At 49.2% G+C, this 27176-nt stretch overlaps 1 protein-coding gene across 1 annotated transcript in view; it reads left to right on the top strand.

Moving 5' to 3' along the window:
- BAZ2A (bromodomain adjacent to zinc finger domain 2A) overlaps positions 1-27176 on the top strand; it is a 1031051-nt gene that overhangs the window by 153753 nt on the left and 850122 nt on the right. The gene's annotated exons all lie outside the window — the stretch shown is intronic.

Here is a 27176-nt window from a genome sequence, read left to right as displayed (position 1 = left end):
CAGACGTAAGGACCCATCCTGGATCATTTGATGCGGGTTCTGATTCGGGTTGAGAAGAATTGCTGGACATGGGGTAGATGGATTGGAGTAATGCAATAGTTTTAAGGACAGCCTCCATATCTTCCAAGAACTAAGGTTGAGGGTGGCCTCGGTAGAGTCTATGATGAAATCCAAGAAGGTCGCCATTTGAGAAGCCACCAGAAGGGACTTCTTCACATTGATCACAAAAGCAAGACTTTCCAACAGGTTGACCGCCTGCTGCAATTGCCACATCAGGGCTGGGGCTCTCATTCCAAAAGAAGCAGATTGTCTAAATATACGATAAGGCATACCCCATGCTCCCATAAGAACACCATGACGGGCCAAAGCACCTTAGTGAAGCACCACGGGGCGGAAGACAGATCGAAAGGAAGAGTTGTGAAATGGAACATTTGCAGACGCCAGACAAATTGTAGGAACCTCCTGGGGGAAGGAAAGATTGAACTGACTTGGTACGCATCTTTCAAATCCGGTCGGACCATCCAGTCTGCTGGGCACAAGACATCTTGAAGGATTTGTATTTTGAATTATTATTACATTTGCATAGTTACTTAAAACCATTGCAATACGAATTTCAGATAATACAATAAAATCACGATAAGATAATAATTACATATTTGCAAAATTAATGGCTCCTTAAAACGGTTAAAACAGATAAATTGCTATCAGATAAAAATTGCTTTGTTCTTCATACACATAGTTCTCAATGTAAATTATGCTTTCTGCCCAGCTTCATTACGCTGTCTGGGCGGTGCTATTAACCAAAAGGAGGCGTTATTGAGAACCCGGTCCAAGTGCTTATATGCAGGTTTCACAGGTCGACCTTAATGGTGGCAGTCTCGTGTCATAGTTAAGAGTGCGCACCGTAGTCGTGGCTTCCCCTTAGCCTAGGTGGAGTTTAAGTGTTCAATGGCATTTTTTTCTCGGCTGCATCTAGGAATCTCACTAGTCTACAGTTTGAGGTGATGCTGGTTCAAAACATGCCAAAACTGCTTGTCTCCTTGAGCGAATATTCCTTTGGTTTAAGGAGACTCTTAGCAGCTGTCTCCTTTCCTGTATCAGCTCCTTACAGGAGTATAGAAAATGGGTAATGTTGCCTGGGCCATTTTTGCACAGTCTACAAAATGTTCGCGATGGCTCCCTCTTCCATGGTGGAAGGTTCTGAGTGCACAGTATCAAGCCAAGGCAAAGTTTTAAGAATTTTAGTTTCTGTGGTTTCGGGTAGCCCAGATTGAAATATTTTTGAGGGGCCAAGACTTTGTAGTTGTTCAGTCATCCAGGCATGCGATCTTACTGAAAAAGCTGCTTTGTCTTCCATCAAAGCCATCTTTTTCAAGGATTTCCACACTAATTTCTTAAAAGCTGAATGGTGGATCTGCGTGTTCCAAATGTCCAAGAGTCCAGTGCAGTGCATGCTTGAGCCTCTTGAAGATAGCTTCTTGCCGGAGAATCCTCCCTCTGCTGAAGATTTTGCCATAGAAGTTTATTTAGCGTTTTGGGGGCCAATAGTCTAATTTTGTTCCAGCAGTTGATATATGTGCCGTATCTGGCCCATGATTGCTTCAGTAGGCCAAATTCCAGTGCGCCGGGGAAGTGTAGTTTGGGAGGTTAAAGGTGGTTCTGTATGCTTGTGCATCTCTCCCTCTTAAGGCTTCACTACCATAAATAATTGTGGGAAGACTTTGGCCTGTGCTACTTTTAGTAGGGGGCTTAATGTTGGGCCCAGTAGTTTGGATGTTGAACTTTTCATGGTTAATGCTAGCACCAACCCCTTCCTTTTAAACTCCTCTAGGTGTTGGGCAAATGTTCCTTCTTTATCAATGTAAACACCTAGGTACTTATAGACTCCTGCTGAGGTTATTCGTGTGCCGCCCAGCTGTCAGCTTCTATCGAAGGAGGTGCATGGGACCAGCCACTGATTGAATTAGTGCAGATTCCGAACCGGATGCTGGTCTCCGCCTGCCTAGTCGATAAAGAACATATTGCTGATGAAACTGTGGGTGAGAAGTAAGACCGATGGCTTTTTTCCCCAGGAATGAGGTAACCTCTGCGTTCACCAAGTCTGCCTCGTGTCTTGAAAACTTAATAGGTCTGGGGCGTGTCTCCTGACAGGGTATTCTGCAAAACTCTGTGGAACCTTTGAACAGTCTGTAAGACCCAGGTATCGCTCGTGAGCATCCCCAAAACATGTAAAAAATTTGCCAGCTGACACCCCCCCCCCTCGTAAGAGGGAAGGCGAGACACTTAACTAAATTTGAGGCAGCTTCAGCCCCTCTGAAACCTCGGCCTCTTGACCGTCTGCTGCGGGTTGGGTAGAAATTTCCATAGCGGGTTTGGTCCTGGAACTGCCGGTGCCTGGAGCCTTGCCCTCTGGAATTTGGGAAGGACTGGCATGTCGAGAGGCTCCTACCTCAACCGGCCCATGGAAAAATCTGGTAGGAGAACACCCGCTTAATAGAGGACTGGGCCTTGTCTAATGATAAAGTATTTACAAATTGTCCGAACCCCTTAATAAAGGGTTCCCTCACAGTTCCCCTTGGGCCACAGCTCGGGCTTCTGAATCTGCCAAATCCCCTTACTTGGGACCCACCTTGATGAGAAACGAGTGTCGCCACTTGGTGGATAGTGCGCAGTTGGTGTTTACCAGGAAGAGCACTGCACACTGAGCTCAACTAGAAAGAGTCTCTGGGGAAATGAGGGCACCTGAAGCTTTGGCATCTTCTGCCATATCCAGGATCATTGTAATGGGGCCAAGGGTGTCTAAAAGCTTGCCCTGGCATACATGCTAGGATCTATCTATCCCTTCTTTGGATCCTTAATAAACTTGGCTAAAAAGGTGGCATCCTGGGGTCCAACTCTGGGGTTTGCGCTACCTTGCCGTCTAAAGAGGGACAAGGACATTCCATCCTGAAACTGCTACAGGTTTCCTTCCCCATCAGGTCTTTATTCTGCTTGCGACATAATTTGCCACGTTTGTGGAAGGTTTCATTGAGATGACCTAGGGTGGAGGATCTGTTCTGGGTCCAACATGTATTTACCCATCCTCTGCACCAGGCATTCTGGGTCCAAGATCCGGGGACATTACCCTCCCTTGTAAAGTAAAACAGTTTAAGGGCAACTACGTCAACCCAAGGAGATGATGGACGTAGCGCTGAAGCTTTTCAGATACTCATCCCCAGTCACAGATCTGGGTTGAATCCATCATTGATCTTTAGCTCACTTCGCCACCTCGGTTCAGACCCAGCTATATGCAAATCAGTCTTGACCCTGTGCCTCATGGGAACAGTCCAGCCCGAACTGCCACGCCAGGTCTTCCCTGAACCGGAAATAAGCATCCTGGGGCCGGTTTCGAGGTAACACCCCTCATCAGCCAGGCTAGCTTGAATCCAGTGGTAAAGTGAGCAAGAGACCGACGTCTGGGCATACCCTGCCAACTTAGGGCGAACAAAGCAAACACAAGGAGATGATGGACGGAGCGCACCCCAAATCACAGATCTGGGTTGAATCCATCATCTATCTTTAGCTCTCTTCGCCACCTGGGAGCATGTCCCCTCAAGGTAGAGAGACCTGCCAATACAATACAGACCCCAAGGGCGTAGAGAACACAAGCAAACCTACCCTGGCTTGCACAAGGTGTCACAAGGTAAATTCAGGCTTCACAGCCTGTACAGACTCTCACAAAATTAAGGCATCTCTCTCCAGAGGCAAGCAGAGGCACAGGTAAGCAGTGCAGCATTCTGAGGAAATCCATAATCGCACGTCGTGAACCATAGAGAAATCGCTCAACCACAGTACCATCTAGTGGCCCATAGGGCCACACAGCACTCTGTAACACCAGGGAGGAAATAATAATGTCGCGTAGGAGTGCCCCGATCCCCTGATGCACCATTCACACACCCAAATAGTGTTTAACATCAATAATACTGTGAGCATACTTTATTTTTATTTTTCAAAAGAGGCTATACTTTATTTTTCACATCCCTCTATGTATCTGACATGTTAGGAAAATTTGATCCAACATCCAAAGTTTTTCGCTATTTGACCTCTGGTAGTTGGACCTCTGTTTTAGTTAGAATCTCACGAATAGAATCTCACCTAATGTAATCTCTGTTAAAATTGGATTATGATAATGACCTATAGTGCCCGTTAATTAATATAAGGCCATCTGCCCATGGACCGTTGGAGTAAGTTGCTCTGGGTGGATTACATACAACATATGAAAAGAGTGCTTGTGCCATGGTTATGTTGCTTGTGTGGGTTAGGATGGATGTACAGTGCCTTTCCGGTATGGGGTACAGAACACTATTTTGGTTACGATGAGTGTGAATGGTATAGGAGATAAAAGGTTGAGCGAGCCTGTCGGGTAGGGATAGAGATTATAGGAGCATTCCTGAGTAGCTTTGAAGTAGACCAGCAGCTCCTGAAATGAGGGGAGACACAGGTTCTTTTTCTAGTGTAGGGACAGTTCATGCCCTACCTTGCTTCTTTTTCCTCTGATATTTTACCCCAGACCGTTTTAGTAGTAGCTGGTTAGCAACACCTCTCTGCTTCATGCCTTTGTCTCCGTTTCCTCTGCTATGGAAATACTCAGATCCACCCTCTAGTTCTTCTAAGTGTAACTGATCAAGACTTTCTTCTTACTAGTCTGGGGCCAAAAAGCAAAATGCCAGGAACTGCTTGAAATGAGCTCCAGAGATGGATCTATGAAATAAGCATCTACCCCTGCAAAACCAGGATAAATACTGTTTAGAAACCCATGTCATTGTTCTGTGGGTCATCATTGGCCAATGCAATGGGCCGTACACTAGGGAAGGACGAGAATTACTTCTATATTCAAGCATTGGAATCTTTGAATGCTCACTCTCTCACCCAGGTTCGATAACTGGAACACAGAAATGTCGCACACTACTAGAAAAAGCGGCCTTAACAATACATTAACCACTTGGGTGCGTAGAAGAGGAGGACCTGTGCAGTAAGGGTCTGGACGTTGACCCGCTGTAATCCTGGGAAGGAGGAAGCTGTACACTACCTGCAGTGTGTGGTGATATCCCATGTTTTCACTCTTTCCTACAATGAACCTACGTCCCCCACTATTTATGCTTGTGTTTGGACATTCGAGGCATACACACACCAACAGAGACAGTGGTCATCATTTGAGTCACCAACACTGCCAGTCGCAGCAATTCGTATTTGAATATGCACAGCAGCTAGAACAAGGCATCCCAGCGTCCGGCTGCCGATTGAACTGGGAAAACATTCTAAACTTGTTAAACTTTAAGAGCCTTACCTTACCAGCATTATTGTTGATTTTGCAGCCCTTAGAAACTGAAAGTAGGATTGCACCCCTTCCCACAGGGCAGCTTGCTCTATTTCATACTCATTTGACAGAATCCTTTAAAAAGATTTTTTTTAAAAAATCTTTTATTTAGTAATTTTCTCACATATAACAACATGACAGCTGTTGATTACCACATGTTAACTTGCGTTTGTCTGGTATGGTACTCTCTCATACTACTCCGCAATATTAATACAGTTGGTGGAACAACCCTGTAAGGTACATAGTCATAGCAAATTACATATTGAAGTCTGATATAGTGATAGGTCATTTGGAACATCAGTGGTACAATACAACACACATATAACAACATCCCAGCCACATACCCCAAGGTAACTTGAGTCTCAAAACTTTAAGCAGTAGCGGCAATAGGAATACCTCTCCATGAGTCCAGCACAACAGTGAGTAGCATGGCACAGTTCTACAGCATAGAGGTGGGAGGACACTGTGGGACGAAAAGGTATATATACAAAGCGATCGAGCATCATATCGTAAGAGGGGTGTTTCCATCTCATCTAAGTCCCGCCTGAGTAAATAGTTCTGGAAAGGACCCCATATATCCTTCTGCCTAGAAGCCTGAGGAAGTGTTTCAGCATAAGCAGTCAGTTGCTCCTGACAATAGAGTATGTCTGCCAACTAGTCCTTGAACTTCGGGGCTCGACCCCTACCCCACCTGCAGGCCACCCTTCGCTTGGCCAGCAAAAGTGACATGGCAAGCAATTTCCAATAGGATTTAGGTACGTGTGCTGTATAGCCCAGAAGCGTTAACAAAGGAGTTCCTTCTAGTGTGCTGTTTGTTATTTTCTCGAGCGCCCCAAATATTTGTCCCCAAAACTGTTGTACTTTCGGGCAGTCCCATGCCAGATGCAAAAATCCCGCTCCTGACCTCTCACATCTATCATTGTCAGTGAATTTAAATCTATATTTTTTTGACAGGTGTGTAATACAGACGATGGAGAAATTTGTATTGTATAACTCGTAATCTACAACTAGCGGAGATTTGTGAGGTTTGAAGACAACAATATGTCCATTGTTAATCAGTCACCTCCCTCCCCAATTCCTCATTCCATTGTGTGCGGGCTGGACTAATTGCGTCTACTTGTTGTACGCGTATGCATCTATAGAGTCCTAACACTAAGTGTTTCCCATCTGTGGACCCTAGCATATTATGTAACGAGGCGAGATTCATGGGGTCCCACGGTTAGTCTGGGATAACCGCCCGGAGCCCCAGTCGCAAGCGCACGTATAGGAAAACATCTAGAGGTGAAGATTGTATTCCCTGGAATAAGGGGTCTGAAGAACGGAATAAACCTTAATGAAAGAGGTCCCCCCATGTGACAACATGAATACGTTGACACAATGTTTTAAATCCTTTCTTGTAGTGGCATGCATGGATGATAGGACAGAGGAAGTCGTGGAGAATATAAAAAAGAGGAATTAAGGAGGTCCAAAACACGGTTCCAGGCGTCTACCATGCACGTGACCGTATTGGGTGGAGTCGTGCGAGATCTGACAGGACCATGTATAATACCATTCAACGGTATAGGATCGGCAAGCCAATCTTCCGTAGCCACCTGTGGCATAGATCTAGGTGGTTTGATCCAATAGTAGGCATAATGTGCTTGCGCACTTAAGTAATAGATTTCGAAGTCGGGGATATCGAACCCGCCTTGAGCGTATGGTCTCGTGAGCACGGACCACTTGAGCCTCGGCTGCTTTCCTCCCCAGAGCAATCTAGTTAGTTCAGCGCGCAATGTTTAAAAAACAAAAAAAACAAGCATTTGCAATGCAATAGGTCTCGCATTGATGCGAGTTTGAGCTATTGACATTGTAAATAACAATGCCTTTTATTTAGGTTTTTAAAAAGAAAACAAAAATAAAAAGGCGTTATTATTTGCAAATGTCAAAAGTTGAATCTCGCGTCAATGCGAGAACTATGGCATTGAAATTTCTTGTTAACTTCTAGTCTTCAAGCCGGAAGTCAGGCGCCCTTGCCCGGGACGTAGGCGGGGCCTGCTCCGGCGAAAACAGAAACCGGCGTGCCGTGCTAACGCGGGGCTCCCATGTTGAAGGGAGAGCCCCGCGGTGGCGGCCGGAGTGAAGAGAAGCACCGGGTCCCAGGAGGGGGCCCGGGTGAAGAATGCGGCGGCCGAGGATGACCACAGCTGCGCGGGGCTCCCAGGAGTGCAGGGAAGCCCCGCAACAGAAGTGCTGCAGCCGTGAGTAGGAGCCCCCCCACCCCCAGAAGAGCAGCCCGGTGAGTAAAGAAGGGCTGGGGGGGGGCTATGTGTGGGCTATTGTTGCTCAGAATTACACTTTACGCCAACAATAGCCCACACGGAGCCTCCAACGGGGCTGGCATTTTATCGGAAGCGGGACAGGTGATGTGCACATTGCATGTGTGCACGTGCGTGTTCACGTGCACGTACACCGGCTCAAATCCGCCAAAAGCCTTGCGCGTGCCCATCTCTTGTCCCACTTCCGAGGCAAGTCAGCAACAATAGATCTCGCTGCGGACAGCAGCGCTTCGCGCTGCGTTCGCAGGCGAGACATAAAAAGGAGCCAGGGTTATAAGGGATATTTAAAAAGAGATAAAGAAACTGCAGGAGAATGACCATTTTTATTAGTGATGCCCGACCTGCAAACGAGAGAGGTAAGGAGATCCAGTGAGTAACATTGCTGGTGAGTCGTGTACAAGCCGTGCCATAATTAGCTGTATGGTGTTTTCCCTGTCCCTGGTCACCTGTATGCCCAGATATCGAAGGTCGGTGTCACACAACTCTAGCGGGAAGTCGAGCGCGAATCTAGGGACCGCTGGCGTGAGAGGGAATATCTGAGACTTCCCCCAATTGATATTGACTCCGGATAATCTGCCAAACACTATGAAATCCCGCAATAAAGGGTTGATATTCTGTTGTGGATCCCGAACATATAAAGTCACGTCATCTGCGTATAATGAAATCAGAATTTGCCGTAAGCAGCAGCGAAACGCCTTTTCTTGGTGGCACTGACGTAGCCTAGAGGCCAATGGCTCAATCGCTATGGCAAAAAGGAGTGGGGACAGCGGGCAGCCTTGCCGTGTACCCCTCGAGATAGACTACACAGGGGAGAGATGACCATTAATCAACACTTTGGCAGTGGGTTGTTGGTATAATAATCTGACCCAGGAAATGAATAACGGAGGAAAGCCCATTCGCTGTAACACACCGAAAAGGTAATCCCACTCCACTGAATCAAATGCCTTGGTGACATCTAAAAAGACTGCAGCAAGCGGGAATTCAATTGCTACATTCTCGAGCAACGAGAATAGGGTGCGGAGATTATGGGTGGTGGCCCGCCCAGGGACAAAACCAGACTGATCTGGAAGTATAAGCTTATCCATTAGCCGGTTAGAAAGTACTTTAGCCAATATTTTCGTGTCGCAGTTTATAAGTGACAACGGTCTGTAGGAGTTGCAGGAACTAGCATTCTTGCCAGGCTTCAAGAGGGATGTGACCATCGCCTTCCTCATCGAGGGGGAAGTACACCAACTTTCAAGGATTCCTCGTATACTTCCTTAAGAACAGGTGCCATGACGTCACTATAGCTCTTATACAATTCAACGGGGAGGCCTTCCAGGCCTGGTGCTTTCCCATTTTTCAGTTGCATTATTGCCTCTCTAATTTCATCTAACTCGAAAGGTAAACACAAAAATGCCCTCTGTGTATCACTGTGCCGACCAAGCACTACATCCCCCATGAAGCTGTCCAGTTCAACTGGCCCATGGCACTGTGTAGTGTATAGCGTTTTATAATGTGTAATAAATGTGTCAAGTATATTGGCCGTATCTCGCTGCATTGTCCCGTCAGATCCCATAATTTCCAGTATCTGAGTGGAAAAGCGAGGGCACCTAGTCACTTCAGCCAAAGCCCTGCCTAGCCTCTCACCCTCACCATATCTGCGGGCCATCCAATACCGTCCCTTGAGCTTCGCCTCCCTCGCCGCAGTTTCTTCATATTCCGTCAGTTTCCCCCTGAACTCCTGTTGCACCTGTCCCATTTCTCCCCTCCCCATCCGTACCTCAAGCCCCCTCAACTCCTGTTCCAATTTTCTAAGCGTTCCCTGGATATCCCGCAGCACACCAAATCTCTTGGAGATGCAAAACCCTCTAATTCTGGCTTTAAAGGCCTCCATTATCACCTCCACACTGTCCACTGACCCCTTATTACGCATGAAGAAGTCTTTTATCTCCTCCCCCAGTTCATGTTGAAACACCGCATCTAGCAAAGCATTAGGCTGCAACCTCCAATCAGGTCTTGGCTTGTCGTATCCTGGAGGCGTGAGAGAGAGTTTCACAGGAAAATTATCGGAAAACGTTCTAGCAGGATGCACAACATTCCGGATTGACGAACCCAGCCCCCTTGAAAGCAGACAGTAGTCAATGCGGGCCCACGTCCCTGTGTAAGATGTGAAGTGAGTGCGTGTAGCGCCAACTGTCTATTAGACCTCCTTCTTCCATTATTCCTTGTAATGCCGCTTGGGAGTTGTTATAATGAGACGCAGCAGTGTTAGACCTATCCAAAGCTGGGTTTAGGGCTACGTTAAAATCACCTCCCCATATTATTTGGGTGGATCCTATATTCACAATTTTCCCCCATATGTTAGTAAAAAACTCAGGGGTATCTACATTCGGACCATAACAATTTGCTATTGTGACCGAGTCCCTGCCCAACTGCCCCCATGCTATGATGTATCTTCCCTGGGGATCCTCCAGCGCCCCCGCCAGTGCAAAAGGCATCTGCTTTTTGATTAGTATAGCTGTGCCTCGAGCATATGAGGAATAAGAGGAGAAGATTCTGCTACTCGCCCACCTGTTAGCAAACGTGACTGGGGTTTGTGGGTCAATGTGCGTCTCTTGCCACAAAGCTATGTTTATCTGTTGCCTGTCTAGATACGCTAGAATCTGTCTGAGCTTTCTTGTGTTCCCCAGGCCCCTGACGTTCCAAGACATCACCTTTATCAGGGACTTATCCTCCAGGGCCACTATGTCGTCCCATACTAAAACATCTGCTATATTGCAAAGTTATACAAAATGTTGATTTCTTAGTTAGAGAGTTACATTTCTATAAAATATATTGCATGTCATGCTTGCCAAAGTAATCAATGACCCCTGCCCCTACCACCCCCCCACTGAAGCATCCCAATCATGCCAGTTGCCTGTAGCCCTCCCACCTCCCTAATACCCAGTAACCGATTCCTTACTACAAACCTCTCCGCTTGAATAACAGAGAAAACCTTAAAGAAAAAGAATAAGAAGAAAACAGAAACAACCAAAGAATAACATGGGGGATCTCCCGTTTGGGGAAAGGCTGCTTGGTGGCCCATGGGTACCTCCCGCCGTACCAGGTTGCCTGCAGCACCAATCAAGCCCCTGGATAGGCGTCAAGGGTGTCCGGTCGCCTGTGAGCATTGTGTCCCAGCCTAGGGGCGCGTCCCGCCCCTTGCATCTTGTGCTCCAAGTTTCCGGGAGCTTGTCTTGTAAGTGCCCACCGTGCTGAAGCCCTGTTGTGTCTTTGTTAATTGACAAGAAAGAGCAACAATTAGTCATCCAGTTCAATATACATCATTCCATGTTCGGCGAACACGCTCTTGGTGAGCCATCTGGTGTGGTGCTTGTGTTCGTACGTCTCTTGAGCTGCTTGAGGAATGCTTCAGCCTGTTGAGGCTTTGTATAGATTGTTTGTTCCCTCTGATCTGTGATCCAGAGGCGCGCTGGATAAAGTAAAGTGTAATCAATTTGGGCTTGTCTCAACTTTTGCTTTACAGGGAGAAATTTTTGCCGCTCCTCCTGAACGTGGGCAGTGAAATCGGGGTACATGGTGAAAGGCACACCCTGGAAGTGCAGCTGTTGTTTCTCTCTTGCCACCTTCAGAGCCACGTCTCTATCCCTATAGTTCAAAAAGCGTGCAATGATAGGGTGGGGCGTCCTTCTGGGAGGCGGCTATGGCCCGAGGGAACAGTGAGCCCTTTCAACAATGAAGTGAGGGGAGAGTAATTCCGTCCCTACCACCGCTTTCAGCAATCTTTCAATGTACTCCTCCATTCTACCCGTATGCGGATATTATTCTTTCTCGCCTCTGTCCTCATTCTTGGCAGCTATGATTTTTAGTAGCTTATCCATCGGCGTGACCGTGGTCTGAATGTGGGCCGTAGTATCCTCCGACCTCTGATATCCGCTGCTCAGTGTCTTTTATACGTGCCTCATGCCCATCTATTTTACGAACTATTGCGTCCATGTGCAAAGTCAGCATGTCCAATTTATCCGCAATGTTAGCGAAGCCCTGTCGCACCTCTAGCAGAATTGATTTCATGTCTTCGCCCGATGAGGATTGCAGTTCTTGTTGCGACCCTTCAGCCCCATTGTCCGCCTCCGCCATTTGTTGCCGAGTATTCTTCTTTGCGTCAAAGGTAAGGCGCGGTTGGCGCGCATCAGGCTTACCCATCGTTTAGCGCGCAGTGGAGACCAATTACAATGTGTGATGAAAAGCAAGAGTGGCAGCCAGCTAATGATCTCTCTTAGCACCGAACCAAAAGCTGTGATCCTTCCTGTGCAGCGCGTAGGAGTGCAGAGCTCAGCTACCCAGTACTTCCAAATATGCACGACAGCAGGCTCACAGCAAGTGTTTCATATCACATCACATCATCAGCAATACAGAGCTCTCCGCATGCACTACACTGCCTTAGTGCCCAATCCACGTCAAGTTATGGGGCGTTATGCGTTGTTTCTCCAGCCCAGGTCCGCCAAGCACTCAGGATGCCTCAACGCCCGCTCAACGCCCGCTCAACTGCTCATGGCTGGCCTCCATCCGCGCAGTAATAAGCGCCTATGTGGTGCCTTCTTTATTGGCCGCTCTCCTCTGCTTCAGCTCAGCAGCGCCTGCCTCACACCCATTATATAATCGTGTCTTTCAAATATATCATGTGAACACTCTGTTCTCTGCGCCCGCCTTACCGCCCATGGCCGGTCCGCCATCCGTGCAGCACGTAGCGCCGAAACTTTCCCTCACACCATTGCCTCTCTCATGTGCATCAGTGCCGCTCCAGCTAACTGCTACCTGTTGTGTGTATGCTGTTCTCCTAGCCAGAATGCAGCCGTGCCGCTTTGGGGTCTCACCACTCTGTGCCCACCGTCATTGCGGCCTGCACACCTCGTGGGAGCCACGGCACTTGCGTAGGCGCCAAGTCCACGCTGCAGCTCTAGGACACTAAGGACCGCAACTCGGTCGGATCCACTTCAAGACGGCAGCGGCTACCCGCCGCCTCAGATCTCTCCAAACCTAGCGTCGCTCGCTCTCTGTATGTTGCGCTTCTCTGTACCGCAGTATTTTAAGTTGAAATCATCGCCGGGACAGGATAAATGTAGGATGTTTTCGCCGGACTGCGGGAGCCTCTCACAATGGCGGCCATTCCGCTCGTGCGCCACCTAGCACCCCCCCTCATTTGACAGAATCCTTACCTGTAGGAGTCTGGCAGCAGCCTTCAATTAGTGCTGTTTATCTCCATACCCCAGCAATTTCCACCATTTATAATTGTGTCTCTTTTGCCTGCTGCATTTCATGTACAGTATTGAGCTGTGTACGGTGATTTCATGTTTTTTTAATCTATAAGCACTTACTGGACAATGATTTATTAATTGCATGTCTGAGTTCTGAGTCTTTACCCCACACCATGTTCCTGTGTAACCCTTATAATAAATACCCTGCATATCTACCCTGAGAGTCAAGTGGTAAAGGTGTATTCTTTGGGTTCAGTTTTGGGTTCAACTGTAGAGTAAGCCTTGGAAGTGAGGGTTAAAAGGCTCTAGTTGTTAAAATTCGGCTAGTAATCTTTTGATTGCCCGAGGACTCCTGGAAAGTTACCACAGCAGACCAGAGGTGTTAGCATGAGAAGTTTGATAAATGTCATTCTCTTCCAGGGGATCCTCATCAATAGTCATAAGCATTAGAATATTCCCGCCCATGCGCGGGATCCCGGAAACAGCATATTATATGTGCCCCACATATATAAATCCATACATATATACCTATATGTATACACAAGCAACTGCAGCCAATAAACACTAGAGCTGAAACATGCTGTAAGGAATTTCCGCTCTACATAAAAAAATTCCATTATAAACACGTGAAACAACATTATAATAGAAACTGTTTTAATGCTCAGAAAACAGCAGAAATTCTTATAAATCACTGAAATCATAGGAAGCTCCCAGGCTGCATTGCAAAAAACTGACACCGTGCCTTTAAGGCACACCTGACCCCCAACTTCCCATCATGCCTCAGGGGTGGCAGTTAGGTCAGTTGTTCTTTCCGGCTCCTTCTGGAAGCATCCTGGCAACAGAGCTCCACTTTTTTCTGAGTTTGTCAGAAAATATTGTCTGTTTTTCAACTGTTTTTTCCCATACTTCGACGTTTTACATCTAAAGAAGTAGGAGGCTGTCTTTTTTAGGCAGTCTTGGGCATTTTTTCTACCTTAAAATGCCATCTCTTTTCGATCCTTGCCCTGCTTGTGGCAAGAAGAAGGCCAGGACTGACTCTCATGGGGTCTGTATCCTGTGTCTACCGGAGGATCATGATTCCAAGACATGTCCTCACTGCCAGAGCCTGTCCAAGAGAACTTTGAAGGACAGAGAGCGAATTCGCATTTATGGCCTGGCACAACCATCCAGAGGACGATCTCCGGTGAGGAAGGGCTCCAAGAGGCCTAGAGATGCATCTAGAAGCAAGTCCTCTCGTCCTTCCACCTCAGCGTCGGGACCGGCGCTGAGAAAAGATCCTCCGATAGGTCATGTTTCCATGAAGAGACCTTAGACAGCGGGCTCGCCGTCGAGAGCAGGTACGTCGTTGACGTCGAAGTCTAGACCGCCATCGTCAACTCGGCGGCGATCGGCGTCGAGAACCAGAGCCTCTCCGCCGTCGTCAACCCGGCGACGATCGGCGCCGAGGAGCAGGGAACCTCCGCCGTCGTCAACCAGGGGACGATCGGCGTTGAGGAGCAGAGATCCTCCGCCGTCGTCAACCCGACGGCGATCGGCGTCGAGGAGCAGGGAACCTCCGCCGTCGTCATCTCGATGACGATTGGCGTCGAGGAGCAGGGAACCTCCGCCGTCCTCAACCAGGCGACGATCGGCGTCGAGGAGTGTCACCCCCCTGTCGAGGGCACGATCCCCTCCGTCGTCGCGACTCCATCAGCGATCGACGTCGAGAGGGAAGAGTCCTCCGCCGGCATCATCCAGACGACGATCGGCGTCGAGGGTACCATCCACGTCGAGGGTACCATCCACGTCGACGTCTAGAGTGGCAGCATCTCCGCCGGCGTCAAGACGGCGTTCGGCGTCGAGGGAGAGAGGGCCTCCGTCGTCGGCTTCACACCGCCGTTCGACGTCGAGGCGGCATTCTTCGCCGGCTTAACATGGCCACCGGTCCACGTCGAGGCGTCGTTCGACGTCGAGAAGAGGGGAGTCCCGGCGAGAAAGAAGGCGAAGCCACGGATCGACGTCAAGACCACGCTCGACGTCGAGACAGGCCTCGGACAGGTCAGTGGTCCTGGTGACGGAGTCCGCTTCGCGCCATTCCTCCTCACGCTCAGGGGCATCTCCACGACTGGCAATTCCACGAGAGTCTGCTCAAGGGACCATTTCTGCGGTACGACTGTCGCCCAGATGGCTGCTGCCAGCACATCATTGGCAGAACTCAGGGGCTACAAGGAGACTGCGGGAATATGTCAGTCAAGTGCATGACTCTCCGCTGCAACGGTTGGTGGAGGCAGTGGACAGAGCAAGTCCTCCCAGGCCAGCACGTGAGAAGTCGCCTGAGAGCCGGCGACGCAGATCGCGCTCCCCCAGGCGGGAGGGGCGTTCAGCCGGATCACGGGCTCGTGATCATCGCCGGGATCGGAGGTCACCATCAACGTCATCTTCCTCGTCCACCAGGTCCTCCATAAGGGACTATTCACCCACGCTATCGGGCAGCCCAGTGTCCAGGGTCTCGCCCATAGACGACATCAACACCTACCATGAGGTGCTGCAGAGGGGGGCACAGAAGTTGGGGATTGAGATGTCAGTCCCCCAAGTCACCACGTCGGTGATTTTCTAAACACTTCACCAGAAGTCTGCCTCTCGTCCACTGCTGCCTCTGGTCCCAGGGATCATGGAACCTGTCATGGACACCTTCCTCACCCCAGCGACCGTCAAAGCGGTTCCGGCTCGTATCCTCAAAAAATATAAGCCGGCTACCTCTGATCCTGTCTTTGTAAAAATGGACCCTCCTGCGGACTCCGTAATAGTGGCGGCTGCAAGAAAGGGTCAGGCTGTATCGGCGTCCTTCTCCGTTCCTCCGGATAAGGAGAGCAGAACCCAGGACTCCTGGGGGCGCAGGGCCTGCTCGTCCGCAGCGGCTTCCCTCAAGATCTCCAGCGCGGCGGCGCTGTTGGGCAGATACGATAGGGCTCTCTGGGACTCTATGGAGCGGTTCAAGTCCAAGCTCCCAAAGGAGGACCAAAAGGACTTCGAGGAAATAGTCACTGAAGGCTCACTGGTGGCTAATCAGTCGATTAGCACGACGGCGGATGGTGCGCTGCTCTCAGCCCATTCTTACACACACGGCGTATGCGCCAGGAGGTCGTCCTGGTTGCGGCTGACAGGGCTCAAGCCAGATGCGCAGCAACGGATTTTAAAACTCCCGTTCTCGGGCACCTCCCTCTTCGGCACTCACACGGATGAGGAGAATGGGGCGCATGAAAACTGAACTGGACACCCTCAAAGCTGTGGGGTTGGAGAAGAAAAAAGAATTCAAGCGCCGTTTTAGACTCACCCAACGCAAGGGGCCTCAACAGAGAATTCAAACCCCTCAGTGGTCTCAGAGTAACACCCAAGGCAAATCGCAGTTTCGAGGCGGAAAGTCCACCAGGGGCAGAGGTGGACACCAGCAGCAGTCCTCCACTACCACAGGAGGAGGAAAGTCATGAGCTGTGGCTTTCTCTACGACCGTTGCCCACTCCAGTGGGGGGAAGTGCGTCACAACATCTGGCAGAGTGGGACAGCATCACAAAAGATCGCTGAATATACTGCGAAATGGATATGCGCTACGTTTTCGAGCGCGTCCAAAAGACATACCGCCAAAAAAGTCCCGTCCTCACCACTTAAAGCTGCTCCAAAAGGAGGTGAGGGCCCTTCTGCTAAAACAGGCCATAGAAAAAGTTCCTCCTTCGCAAATCGGAAAAGGAGTGTACTCCCGGTACTTCCTTGTGCCCAAAAAAGATCAAGAGCACAAGTTTCGGCCGATTCTGGACCTTCGTCTCCTAAACAAAGTCATCGTCAAGGAGAAGTTTCGTATGTTGGCGCTTCATCAAATATGTCCACATCTGCAAGTAGGGGATTGGATGTGTTCGGTGGACCTCCAAGATGCGTACTTCCACATTTCAATTGCGAGACATCACCGCAGGTACCTGCGGTTTGTGGTCGGAAGCAAGCATTATCAGTACAAAGTCCTTCCATTCGGGCTCAAGTCGGCTTCGCGAGTCTTCACCAAATGTATGGCAGTGGTGGCGGCTTGCCTACACAAGCAGGGTCTATTCGTCTACCCTTACTTAGATGACTGGTTGCTGAAGGCGCCATCCCAGCAACAGGTGAGGAAAGACTTCCAGACCTGTCTGAGACAGTTGCACGCTCTCGGCCTTCACGTCAACATGGCAAAGTCTGTGCAGCAGCCCACTCAGACCATCCACTACCTTGCTCCGTTCTGGACACAAGCGTGGGAAGAGCGTATCCTTCGGGGGAGAGACTGTCTTCAATGAAGCGGAAATGCAGGCTTATGCAGCAGATGCAGAGGCCGTCAGCCCGGCAGGTAGCATCTCTGCTGGGATCCATGGCGTCCTGCATTTTTCTCATTCCCAACGCCAGACTGCGAATGCGACCTTTGCAGCAAGCTCTAGAGGACCAATGGGATCAGTCCACAGGCCGTTGGGTAGATCAAATCTCTCTCTCCCAGGTGGTGAAATCTTCCCTGGCATGGTGGACTCGGCAGGACAATCTGATGGTGGGAGTCCCTTTTCACCAGCCACTTCCGGTGCAATCGGTGGTGACAGATGCGTCGCTGCAAGGTTGGGGGGCCCACATGGGGTGCCTCCAGATACAGGGTCGGTGGTAGTACAAAAGAGCAGGGTTACCACATAAATATGCTGGAACTCCGGGCAGTCCACCTTGCTCTAAAGGCGTTCCTCCCTGCAATCAAGGCCGATTCAGTCCTGGTGCAGACCAACAACACCACGACCATGTTCTACCTGAACAAACAGGGCGGGACTCGGTCATGTCCTCTTTCCCTGGAGGCACAGGCGATCTGGCACTGGTTGCTCGCCCGGAACCTCTCGGTAGTGGCAGTGCACCTTCCGGGGGAGTTGAATCTCAAAGCAGACGCACTCAGCAGGCACTTCAAAGATCAGCCAGACTGGGTGCTACACGACGAAGTGGTGGCGGACCTGTTCCATTGTTGGGGTCGTCCAGAAATCGATCTGTTTGCAGACGACGAAAATTCAAAATGCCACGCCTTTGCGTCCAGATTCCACCGTCCAGGGGCCAGGGGGAATGCTCTTTTGATGGACTGGTCAGGGACATTTGCCTACGCCTTTCCGCCCCTGCCTCTGATTCCGAAGGTGGTATCCAAGCTGCTCAGATCCGACATGAAGATGATCCTCATAGCTCCGGACTGGCCGCGCCAGTGGTGGTACCCAGACCTTCTCCATCTGTCGGTGCGACCTCACAGGCGACTGCCTTGCAGGCCGGACCTGCTGTCCAAGATGGGCGGGAGGATTCTGCATCCCAACCTTCCCTCACTGAACTTAACAGCATGGCTCCTGAGGTCCTGCAATACGGACATTTAGGTCTGCTGCCTGATTGCATGCATATTCTGAAAGAAGCGAAGCGACCCTCCACAAGAGCATCTTATGTGTTTAAATGGAAGAGGTTTTTCATTTGGTGTAGAGAGAATCACCTTGATCCTACGAAGGGGCAGGAGGATGTCAATCTCCCTTACCGTCTGCACTTAGCGAGATCAGGCTTAAAGTATGCATCAATCAGGGTCCACTTGTCTGCCATTACAGCGTACAGGAGGTCTCCCAATCAACCTTCTTTTTTCCAGATGCAGGTGGTCAAGGACTTCTTACAGGGGTTGAAGAAAGTTTACCCCCCTGTTCGAAACCCTTCTCCTCCGTGGGAGTTGAACTTAGTATTGTCCAAATTGATGGGCCCCCCTTTTGAGCCCATCCACAGAGCTTCCTTGCAGCATCTGTCTTGGAAGGCCGCTTTTCTGGTAGCCATTACATCGGCACGCAGAGTAAGCGAAATCCAGGCGCTGTGTACTAAAGAGCCTTACACAGTTTTTCACCAGCACAAAGTGGTCTTGAGGGCACATCCATCCTTTCTCCCTAAGGTAGTGTCTGATTTTCATATTAATCAGTCCATTTCTCTTCCATCCTTCTTCCCGAACCCAGCGACCCCAGCTGAGCGGTCGCTTTATTCCTTAGACCTCAAGAGGGTACTTAAATTCTACCTAGAAAGTACCAAAGGCATTAGGAAGACGGATCAACTATTTGTCAACTATGGCTCCATGAGAACAGGCTTCCCAGCAGCTAAAAGATCCATTTCCAGATGGATTGTTTCCTGCATTACCCTAGCCTACCAGCTGGCGAAAAGGCCCTTAGCTTTGGCCCCTAAGGCTCATTCTACTAGGGGGGAAAGCGGCCACAGTAGCTTTCTTGCATGACGTTCCAATGGCAGAGATTTGCAAGGCGGCCACCTGGAAATCGGTTCATACCTTTACCAGGCACTACTGCCTAGAATCCGATTCCAGGGCGGATGCCCAAGTAGGCCAAGCCTCCTTGAGGAACCTGTTTGGGTAGCTGGGTCTATCTGAGCATACTGTTCCCTCTCTGAGGTGAGGCTCGCTATTCTATTCAAATGCTTATGACTATTGATGAGGATCCCCTGGAAGAGAAGGATTAGTTACTTACCTGTAATCCTAGTTCTCTTCCAGGGGTATCCTCATCAAAGTCATAAGCAACCCTCCCGCCTCCCCGGGCAAAGGTGTGATAGTTTTCAGAGGTTATTATTTCTTTGTGCCATGACTTTTCAGTCTCCGCAAAGAACAACTGACCTACCCTGAGGCATGATGGGAAGTTGGGGGTCAGGTGTGCCTTAAAGGCACGGTGTCAGTTTTTTGCTATGCAGCTATTAGTTAGCTTTTCAGTCTTTTTAGACTGGGTATTTGCAATGCAGCCTGGGAGCTTCCTATGCTTTCAGTGATTTATAAGAATTTCTGCTGTTTTCTGAGCATTAAAACAGTTTCTAAACAAGTTATAAAGTTGTTTCTCGTGTGTATAATGCAATTTTTTTATGTATAGCGGAAATTCCTTACAGCATGTTTCAGCTCTAGTGTTTATTGGCTGCAGTTGCTTGTGTATACATATAGGTATATATGTATGGATATATATATGTGGGGCACATATAATATACTGTTTCCGGGATCCCGCGCATGGGCGGGAATATTCTTATGCTTATGACTTTGATGAGGATACCCCTGGAAGAGAACTAGGATTACAGGTAAGTAACTAATCCTTGTGGGACAGGGAGTTGATATGTTTAAGGCGATTTTCACTCTCCCATCACAAGACGTTTAAATGCCAGACCACTTTCCAATAAAATACCAGTAGTCCCACAGTTAATAAGAGCCCTACTATAACCCTCTCTCTGTTACCAGAATAATAAATTTTACAAAGCCTGTCCGAGGACAATTGCGGTGTTTTCTTTTTTTAACTGCAGTTCATGTTGAATAGAATGGGAATATGTTTAATCGAATAAATCAAACCTTTGTAATACTCTCCTGCTGTAAAAAGGATTGATTAAACTACAACTGGCTAGATGCGCTAACTGCTCATTAAGGCAAAATATGAGACTGTAACTGCCTCTTCAAGGAAGAGGTTATTGCACCATGCAAGAGTGAAGTGTGGTAAGGTCAACTATTTTTTCAGCTCTTTGTATAAAGGATCCCGATTAAAGTCCTCCACTCTTTGTAGTTGTATTAAAATCTACTTTCAAACGCTTTTGGTTTTTGTTTTCTCTTAATTCATTTGACATTTGCATAGATAAGTCAATTGTTTCTTTGAATGCTTTTAAGAGCCGTGAGAGGCCTTTTATTACAGAATTTTGACATGGAATGTGATAATATAAATGGATAATGTTTTTCACAGACATTTTGCCCTGTTAACATACTTTCATGCTTTTTCTTTGTAGAAATGTCTTTTTTTGTGTCAGTGAGGGGATGGCGTGGACAGCCACTGCGTGCTGTATTGCTTTTGGGTTCCTCGCACAGAATGAAATTGGGCCTGGACAGCAAAGCACTTGGGAAAGGGGTAGGATCCACCTTGACCTCAGTCCTTCCTTGACCTACCACTCTGATACCTCTCAATTTGCCTGAAAGACTTTGCCCATTTCTTCTTGCATGCATTGCTCAATGATGGGAGTTCCTCATTGCAAAGGTCCTCCAGAAGCAAGTCATAAACCTCAAGGGCATGCCCAATTAAACATAACACATGTCCAACTCTAATGGTGAGTGTGTCTCTCCCTCAAGTTGGGTAAAATGTCAGTTGACTCCAATCGTGCAAAGAAGTCCTTTAGCAAAAAATTCTTAATGACAAGAGAACCCATCCTCAAGATGGTGCTCACTTGCTAGATTCGTTCATCTTTAAAAATGCGGTGCGGGAGCCAGGATGTATGCCAACTCTTTTGACCTCAACTCCCTAATGCCCAAATTGTCTTCAGATTTGGTAAGACAGCAGAGCCAAAGGGATTGAGGCTAGCATCTGGTGACTCCCAGCATCTCCTCTGAACACCATACAGAATTGAGATGAGTATTCATTCACTGTTACCCCGACTTTGCCATTAAAAGCAATCGCAAAGTCACCATTTCTCATTGGTATGTGTGTAAGTCATCCCTCTGTTAGGCTTACAGAGCGCTAAAGGTAGGGTGCAACGTATGACACAGGCAGCACATGTGCCCTACAGGTTTACCCCTCAGCTGTGCTAACTCATGAATGGTGCGGCCAAAGTGGGCACTCCAACGTATCAAACATCTTGTTACATTAAGCCCGATTTGGCTCCCAAGTAAAAATTAATGTAACTTGTTGCAGTGTTTAGTAAAGCTGCCACTTTGTTCCCTTTAATACTCCTGTGCATTCCCTGTCTCACACGGAGCCTGCTCCACGAGCCTTGCTAAACAACTCCCAGGAATATAACAATGAGGGATTGCAGGCCAGGGAGACGCACCTCCCTCATGAAGGAAGCCACTTGGGTGTTAGCCCCAAAAGGCAGGCTTCAATAGCGAAGCCGCCTTTGACGGGCAGATGTTGCAACAGGTGGAGGGATGTCCCATTGTTGCGCTAGACAAGGTGGCACAGGAGGCAGAGAGGGAAACTAGTTGCCAAACCGATTTCCCCAGGGGTGTGTAGCCCTGAGGTAGCCACACACCGGGGGTGGGCTAGTGAGGTCTGTACACCTGGCGAGGAGTCTTGCTATCTTGAGTGGGCAGAATGGTGTATCCTGGTATAGCCAGATGCCACACTCTACAGGCATTTCTCACCAGGTGGGAGGGAACCTGGTAGCCGGTTGGCTACCAATTGCATCCTACCCTGAGGGCACTTTCCGAGCATAAAGGGTGCACCCTTGGCACCCAGACCTCATATCTCAACCAACCTGGAATGACTGGTCTGCTGCACAAAGGGACCAGCAAAGAGAGGCTGCACTGACGAGGACTGCACCCAGTGGCTAGTGCAGAGAGGGACTGTGCCTGCCGTGTCCTGCTCAGGGAGAAGCTGTCTTCAGAGCCCAGTCAAGCCAATATTACTCTAAAGGCCAGCTGACTAGCCTCCTATTCGTAGCACAGGGACATAACAGCCGAAGAAGCCTGCTGGGGCTAGTTGATAGCCCAAAGTCTTCATGCTATTACCACCGCCGAGATGCAACACCGAAGTCCAAGACCAGATGTACAGAGTTGCAAATGAGTTTGCTGAGCCTGGGAGTGCTGTTGGAGAGTTGCTGGGGCTCTCAGAAGGAAAGTTATCGATCCAGGAAGAATTGACCTATGACTGCAAAAAAAGGTGACTGGTAGTAGAGTGGCCAGACTGAAGAGGACTTTATCGGATGTCAACCCTGCTTCCAGGATCCTCTCACCAACTTCGCAGACTGAGGAATCCCTGCAGGAAGACCCCTTTTAACCTAGTCCCAACCACAGCATCCTTCATCCCTTTTATCAGGGCCACTCCATAGGAGTCCATTGCAGCACGGATAAAGTGCCTGGAACTGTTGAAGGACTGCTTCTCCTTGGAAGTTAACTGTTCTTGAAGACTTTGCTCGTTCCCCTGACGAGCTCCCTGCCGGAGTTGATAGCCCAAAGTACTTGAAACCGACAGCATTGACACCTACCTATGTTTTCCTTGAAAAAGTATCCGAATGTGTTGATGTTTCCAAGAGTTGCTCGCAGCTGATAGAAATTGCATTGATTTATTAATGCTTGTAACCTCTATATCTCCGGAACCCTCCAGTTAGATCTTTTTTGTTCTAGTGTCTACAATCTTATAAAAATAGTCTATTTTTTTATAAATTGGTGTCAGATTTCTTGAGTGTTGTCAGTTTCTTTCTGTTTTAATGACGATTAAATGCTTAACACTTGTTCCTCTGAGTAAACCTTGCTGCTCAGTGCCACAGCTACCCAGGATTGAGCTGAGGGTTTGACAGACTAAACCCAAAGGTCCTAAAAGGGTTGGTTAGTATATTACACAGTGGTGTTGCACAACCACCCCATATAATGCACCCCATTTCCTCACAAATACATAACGTCAGATTTTATTTGTTTGATAACCAATTTTTATTGATTTTAATAGCATTGATAACATACAATATGACCAGTCCACACATCTACACAGTAGGTACAAACTGATATGCATTAATTGAGCACCCACATCCAAGCCATGATAGTACCGCCACTTGCCCCAGATCCTCATGTTTTTTGGGGCAGCCCTGTGCCTCATAAATTACCCCTCCTGCTGGCACAACAGTCTACCCCCTCCTTCACTCTGCCACTGAATGGGGTTCTGGGGATTTCTATTTCCAAGCAACGTTGCGCTTGACCACCATTGTTATCACCCCGATAAAGGTCTGTTCCATCCTCTGCCCCCTCCACCTATTACAAACAACCCAACAAGGCAGTTCTGGGGGCAAGGTCAGTCTGGTGGCCCAGAACAATGGAGGTTTACTCCCCTATCCCCTCCCAAACGGGGTTCAGTTTTTGACAAGCCCAGACCATGTAGAAGTCCACCATTGCCAGGGAACAGTGTGTGCAGTGGGCCTAGGAGGTCCTACTGACTCATTGAAGCCGACAGGGAGTCATGTAGGCAAGATGCAGATAGTTAAGTTATACCACTCAGAGGTGTGAGAAGATCGCCATTTCCCTGGCGGCCAATCTGGCCTCACCTAGTCAGTCATCGAGTTCACCCACCCATGCCTCCCACCATATATGCAGCCCTGGGAAGAACTCTGGAGCATTATTGATTAGAGTGATAAATCCTAGAGATTGCTCTCTGGCCCAGTCTTATCATTAAGATATTAGCCTCAAGAGGTTGAATTCTGGAATTTGTGTGCCGGGTGGAATATTCTCTGATAAGGCATGACACAACTGAAAATATTGATGAAACAGTGTGTGAGAGAGCTGGTATTGCGCCTGCTTTTCCTGAAACTGCAATATGACCTCACCCTGCCAAGCATCGCCAAGGTGGGTAATTCCTATGTTCGAGGCATGTGGGCTGCTGAATTCATATCTGTGCATAGATCGCCGCCTAGTGTTGGGTCCGGATGTTTGCACGTTGTTGTCCTGGAAGAGTCTTCGAAGTATCCTGAGATAGGTGACTCCTCCCCTGGACCACAGTGCGCATGGGCATCCTCTCCATCCTCAGATTGTTTTTTTCCGCCATTGGGTTCGGATGTGCTTATCTTAGCTCAAGTTAGGAAAATTTAGTTTAAGGCCAAAAGGCCTTTAGTTTTCGTCGGTACTGTTCCCGCTGGGTATCGACAGCTTTCTTGTTTAGTTTAGCAAACTTCTTCAAGTTTTTCGGATCCGTTTAATCCGACCATCGACCTTACATCGACGATGGAATCGAGGACCCCATTCAAACGGTGTCCTGTATGCCACGCCAAATATCCACATATCGACGTCCACCCGGTGTGCAACAATGCCTCTCGCCGGATCACGACGAATCGAAATGTATGGCCTGTGCCCGATTCCGATCCAAGAAGACTCTCCGGAATCGACGGGCAGCGAGATTAGAAGCGCAGCAATCGGCACCGGCCCCGGCCAACATCTTCAGCACCGAGGACGAGGATGTTGAAAGCGTGGAAGACATAAACTCCAGCCCCGCTTCCGAACATGATTCCCGATCGGAAGATGCAGATGAAGCGCTTTTTCACAGGGAAGAAGCCGACGATGAGGTAGCAGACTACGATGAGGCCTTTGGGGCCGAAGAAGATAGCTCTGGTGAAGAGCAGGGCCTACCCGTCGAAACGGAGGCTATCAAAGTGCGTCATTCTACGGCTCCGGTCAAGGGATCGCCTCCGGGCCTTACCCGAGATCAATCCCGCAGTTCTTCGGCCCCGCCTTCAGGCCCGGCCTCGAACATCCAGCAAGAGTCATTATTACCGAAAAAGACTGGTTTCCCTTCAACGAAACCGAAACCAATCGTCGCACCGGTTCCACAGAAACCGAAAGCGAAACTAGCAGTGGTCGGCTCGAAGACCTCCACTTCTTCGACGCCAGCACAGACCATCGGCTCCGAACGCACTAAAAGGGATTTCGGTGCTGAACTCGCTGATGCGGATGTCGGTACCGACCCGAAAAGGAAGGCCATCGGTACCACAAAAGCGCCTCAGCCCCCGGCACCGAAGCAATCGGCCCGACCACCAAAGTTAAGATGGCCGCTCCATCGGAGTCCACTTCGAAGGCAGCGACACGGGTCAAGTCATCGACTCCGTCGACCGCTACTACCTCTCCTCGAATCGATGACCCTGTGGCTCCGAAGCAGTCCACGCCTACCTCTACAGAACCACTCGGCACCAAAGAACCTTCGGCGTTCTCGGTGCGACAAGTTGCGGTGTCATTGCAACGCATCAGAGAACGGGCAGCCCTCCAGTCCACGTCGGGCCCCGACCCAAAAAAGGCTCCAAAGGCACCTTCGGCACCAACCAACCTCACTTTTGGTTTGCCGCCGTCCACGGCGCCGAAGATGTTCGAGATCCGAACACGTGTCCGCCAGACAAGGTCCCCATCTACTGGACACTCTCCTACTGAGCCTTCACCGTCCCAATTCATCGACGCCGACACCGGCAGACTCATGCTCCGAAAACGGAAGGTCACGCCAGAGCAGGCCTTGGACTCTTACAGAATCCCTCTAAAGCAGAAACTGCCAGTCGGAACCGGTTCTATACAAACGCCTGCATACGTCCTATCCGGATCACCAGTCCTTTTCTCCGACGCCCTCCGACACGGACGCAATGGAGGATTACATGGGTTATGATACCACCTACCCTAGGGATATAGATCCTGAGGAGCAGCAGGACCCAGATCAAGCTTGTGATGACCCTGCAGACCCGGGTGCCGCAACAGATACCCAGGACACACAGCTTTACGGCGCAAAAACATCTCCCACAGAGGACACTGCTGCCTTCAATGCCCTCATAGAACGTGCTGCAGCCAATCATGGAGTGCAACTCCACTCTGACACAGTTGAGGACGACTTCTTGGTGGACACTTTTGCCTCCTCTGAGAGGACTGTCAAGACTCTGCCCATGTTGAAAGGTGTTCTCAAGCCAGCAAAGGACATTTTCAAGGAAACAACCAGGGCACGGGTGCTGAACCCCAGGATTGAAAAAAAATACAAACCTGCGCCTGGGGACCCTATGTACATTAGAGGTCAGTTACCTCTGGACTCCATGGTGGTTGCTAACGCTCACAAACGAGCGCACTCACAAACAACTGGTGATGCTCCTCCCCCAGACAAGGAGTACAAAGTGCTGGAGACCTCAGGCAAGAAGATTGCAGCTCAAGCAGCAAACATCTGGCGCATTGTCAATACACAGGCCCTCCTGGCTCGCTACGATCGTTCACACTACGACACGCTAGAGTCACTACTCCAACATCTACCAGACGAATACAAAGAGGCAGCGGAGCTCCTCATCAGAGAGGGACAACTTCTTACAAACGCATCCATTAAGTGCGCACTAGATGCTGCCGACACAGTTGCGAGGGCGATAAACACCAGCGTCATGTTACGCCGACACGCATGGTTAAGAATCTCTGGATTCAAACCTGAGATTCAAAACAACATCCTAAATCAGCCTGTCAACCCCGACTACTTATTCGGACCAGAAGTTGACACCACCTTAGAAAAGATAAAAAAGGACACTGACACTGCAAAGTCAATGGGGGCTCTGCAAACGCAGACATTTCGTAGTGGCTCCTTTCGTCGCCCCGGGAATATGGGAGCAGCTAGAGGACAGGGGTCACAACAAACATACAATAAAGGGGGCAAACAACAGAGGTGGATATCGTGGCTCCAGCACCAAGGGCAGAGGACGCGGTTACGGCAACACCAGGTCCTCACCCAAGAACAAACAGTGATGCCCTCTCCCTTCCCCCCGACCTCATAACACCTGTCGGGGGGGGAGACTCCA

Source organism: Triturus cristatus, chromosome 4_2 (genome assembly GCF_964204655.1).
Source record: "Triturus cristatus chromosome 4_2, aTriCri1.1, whole genome shotgun sequence".
Classification (NCBI taxonomy): domain Eukaryota; kingdom Metazoa; phylum Chordata; class Amphibia; order Caudata; family Salamandridae; genus Triturus; species Triturus cristatus.
This window is presented reverse-complemented; position numbering and strand designations above follow the sequence as displayed.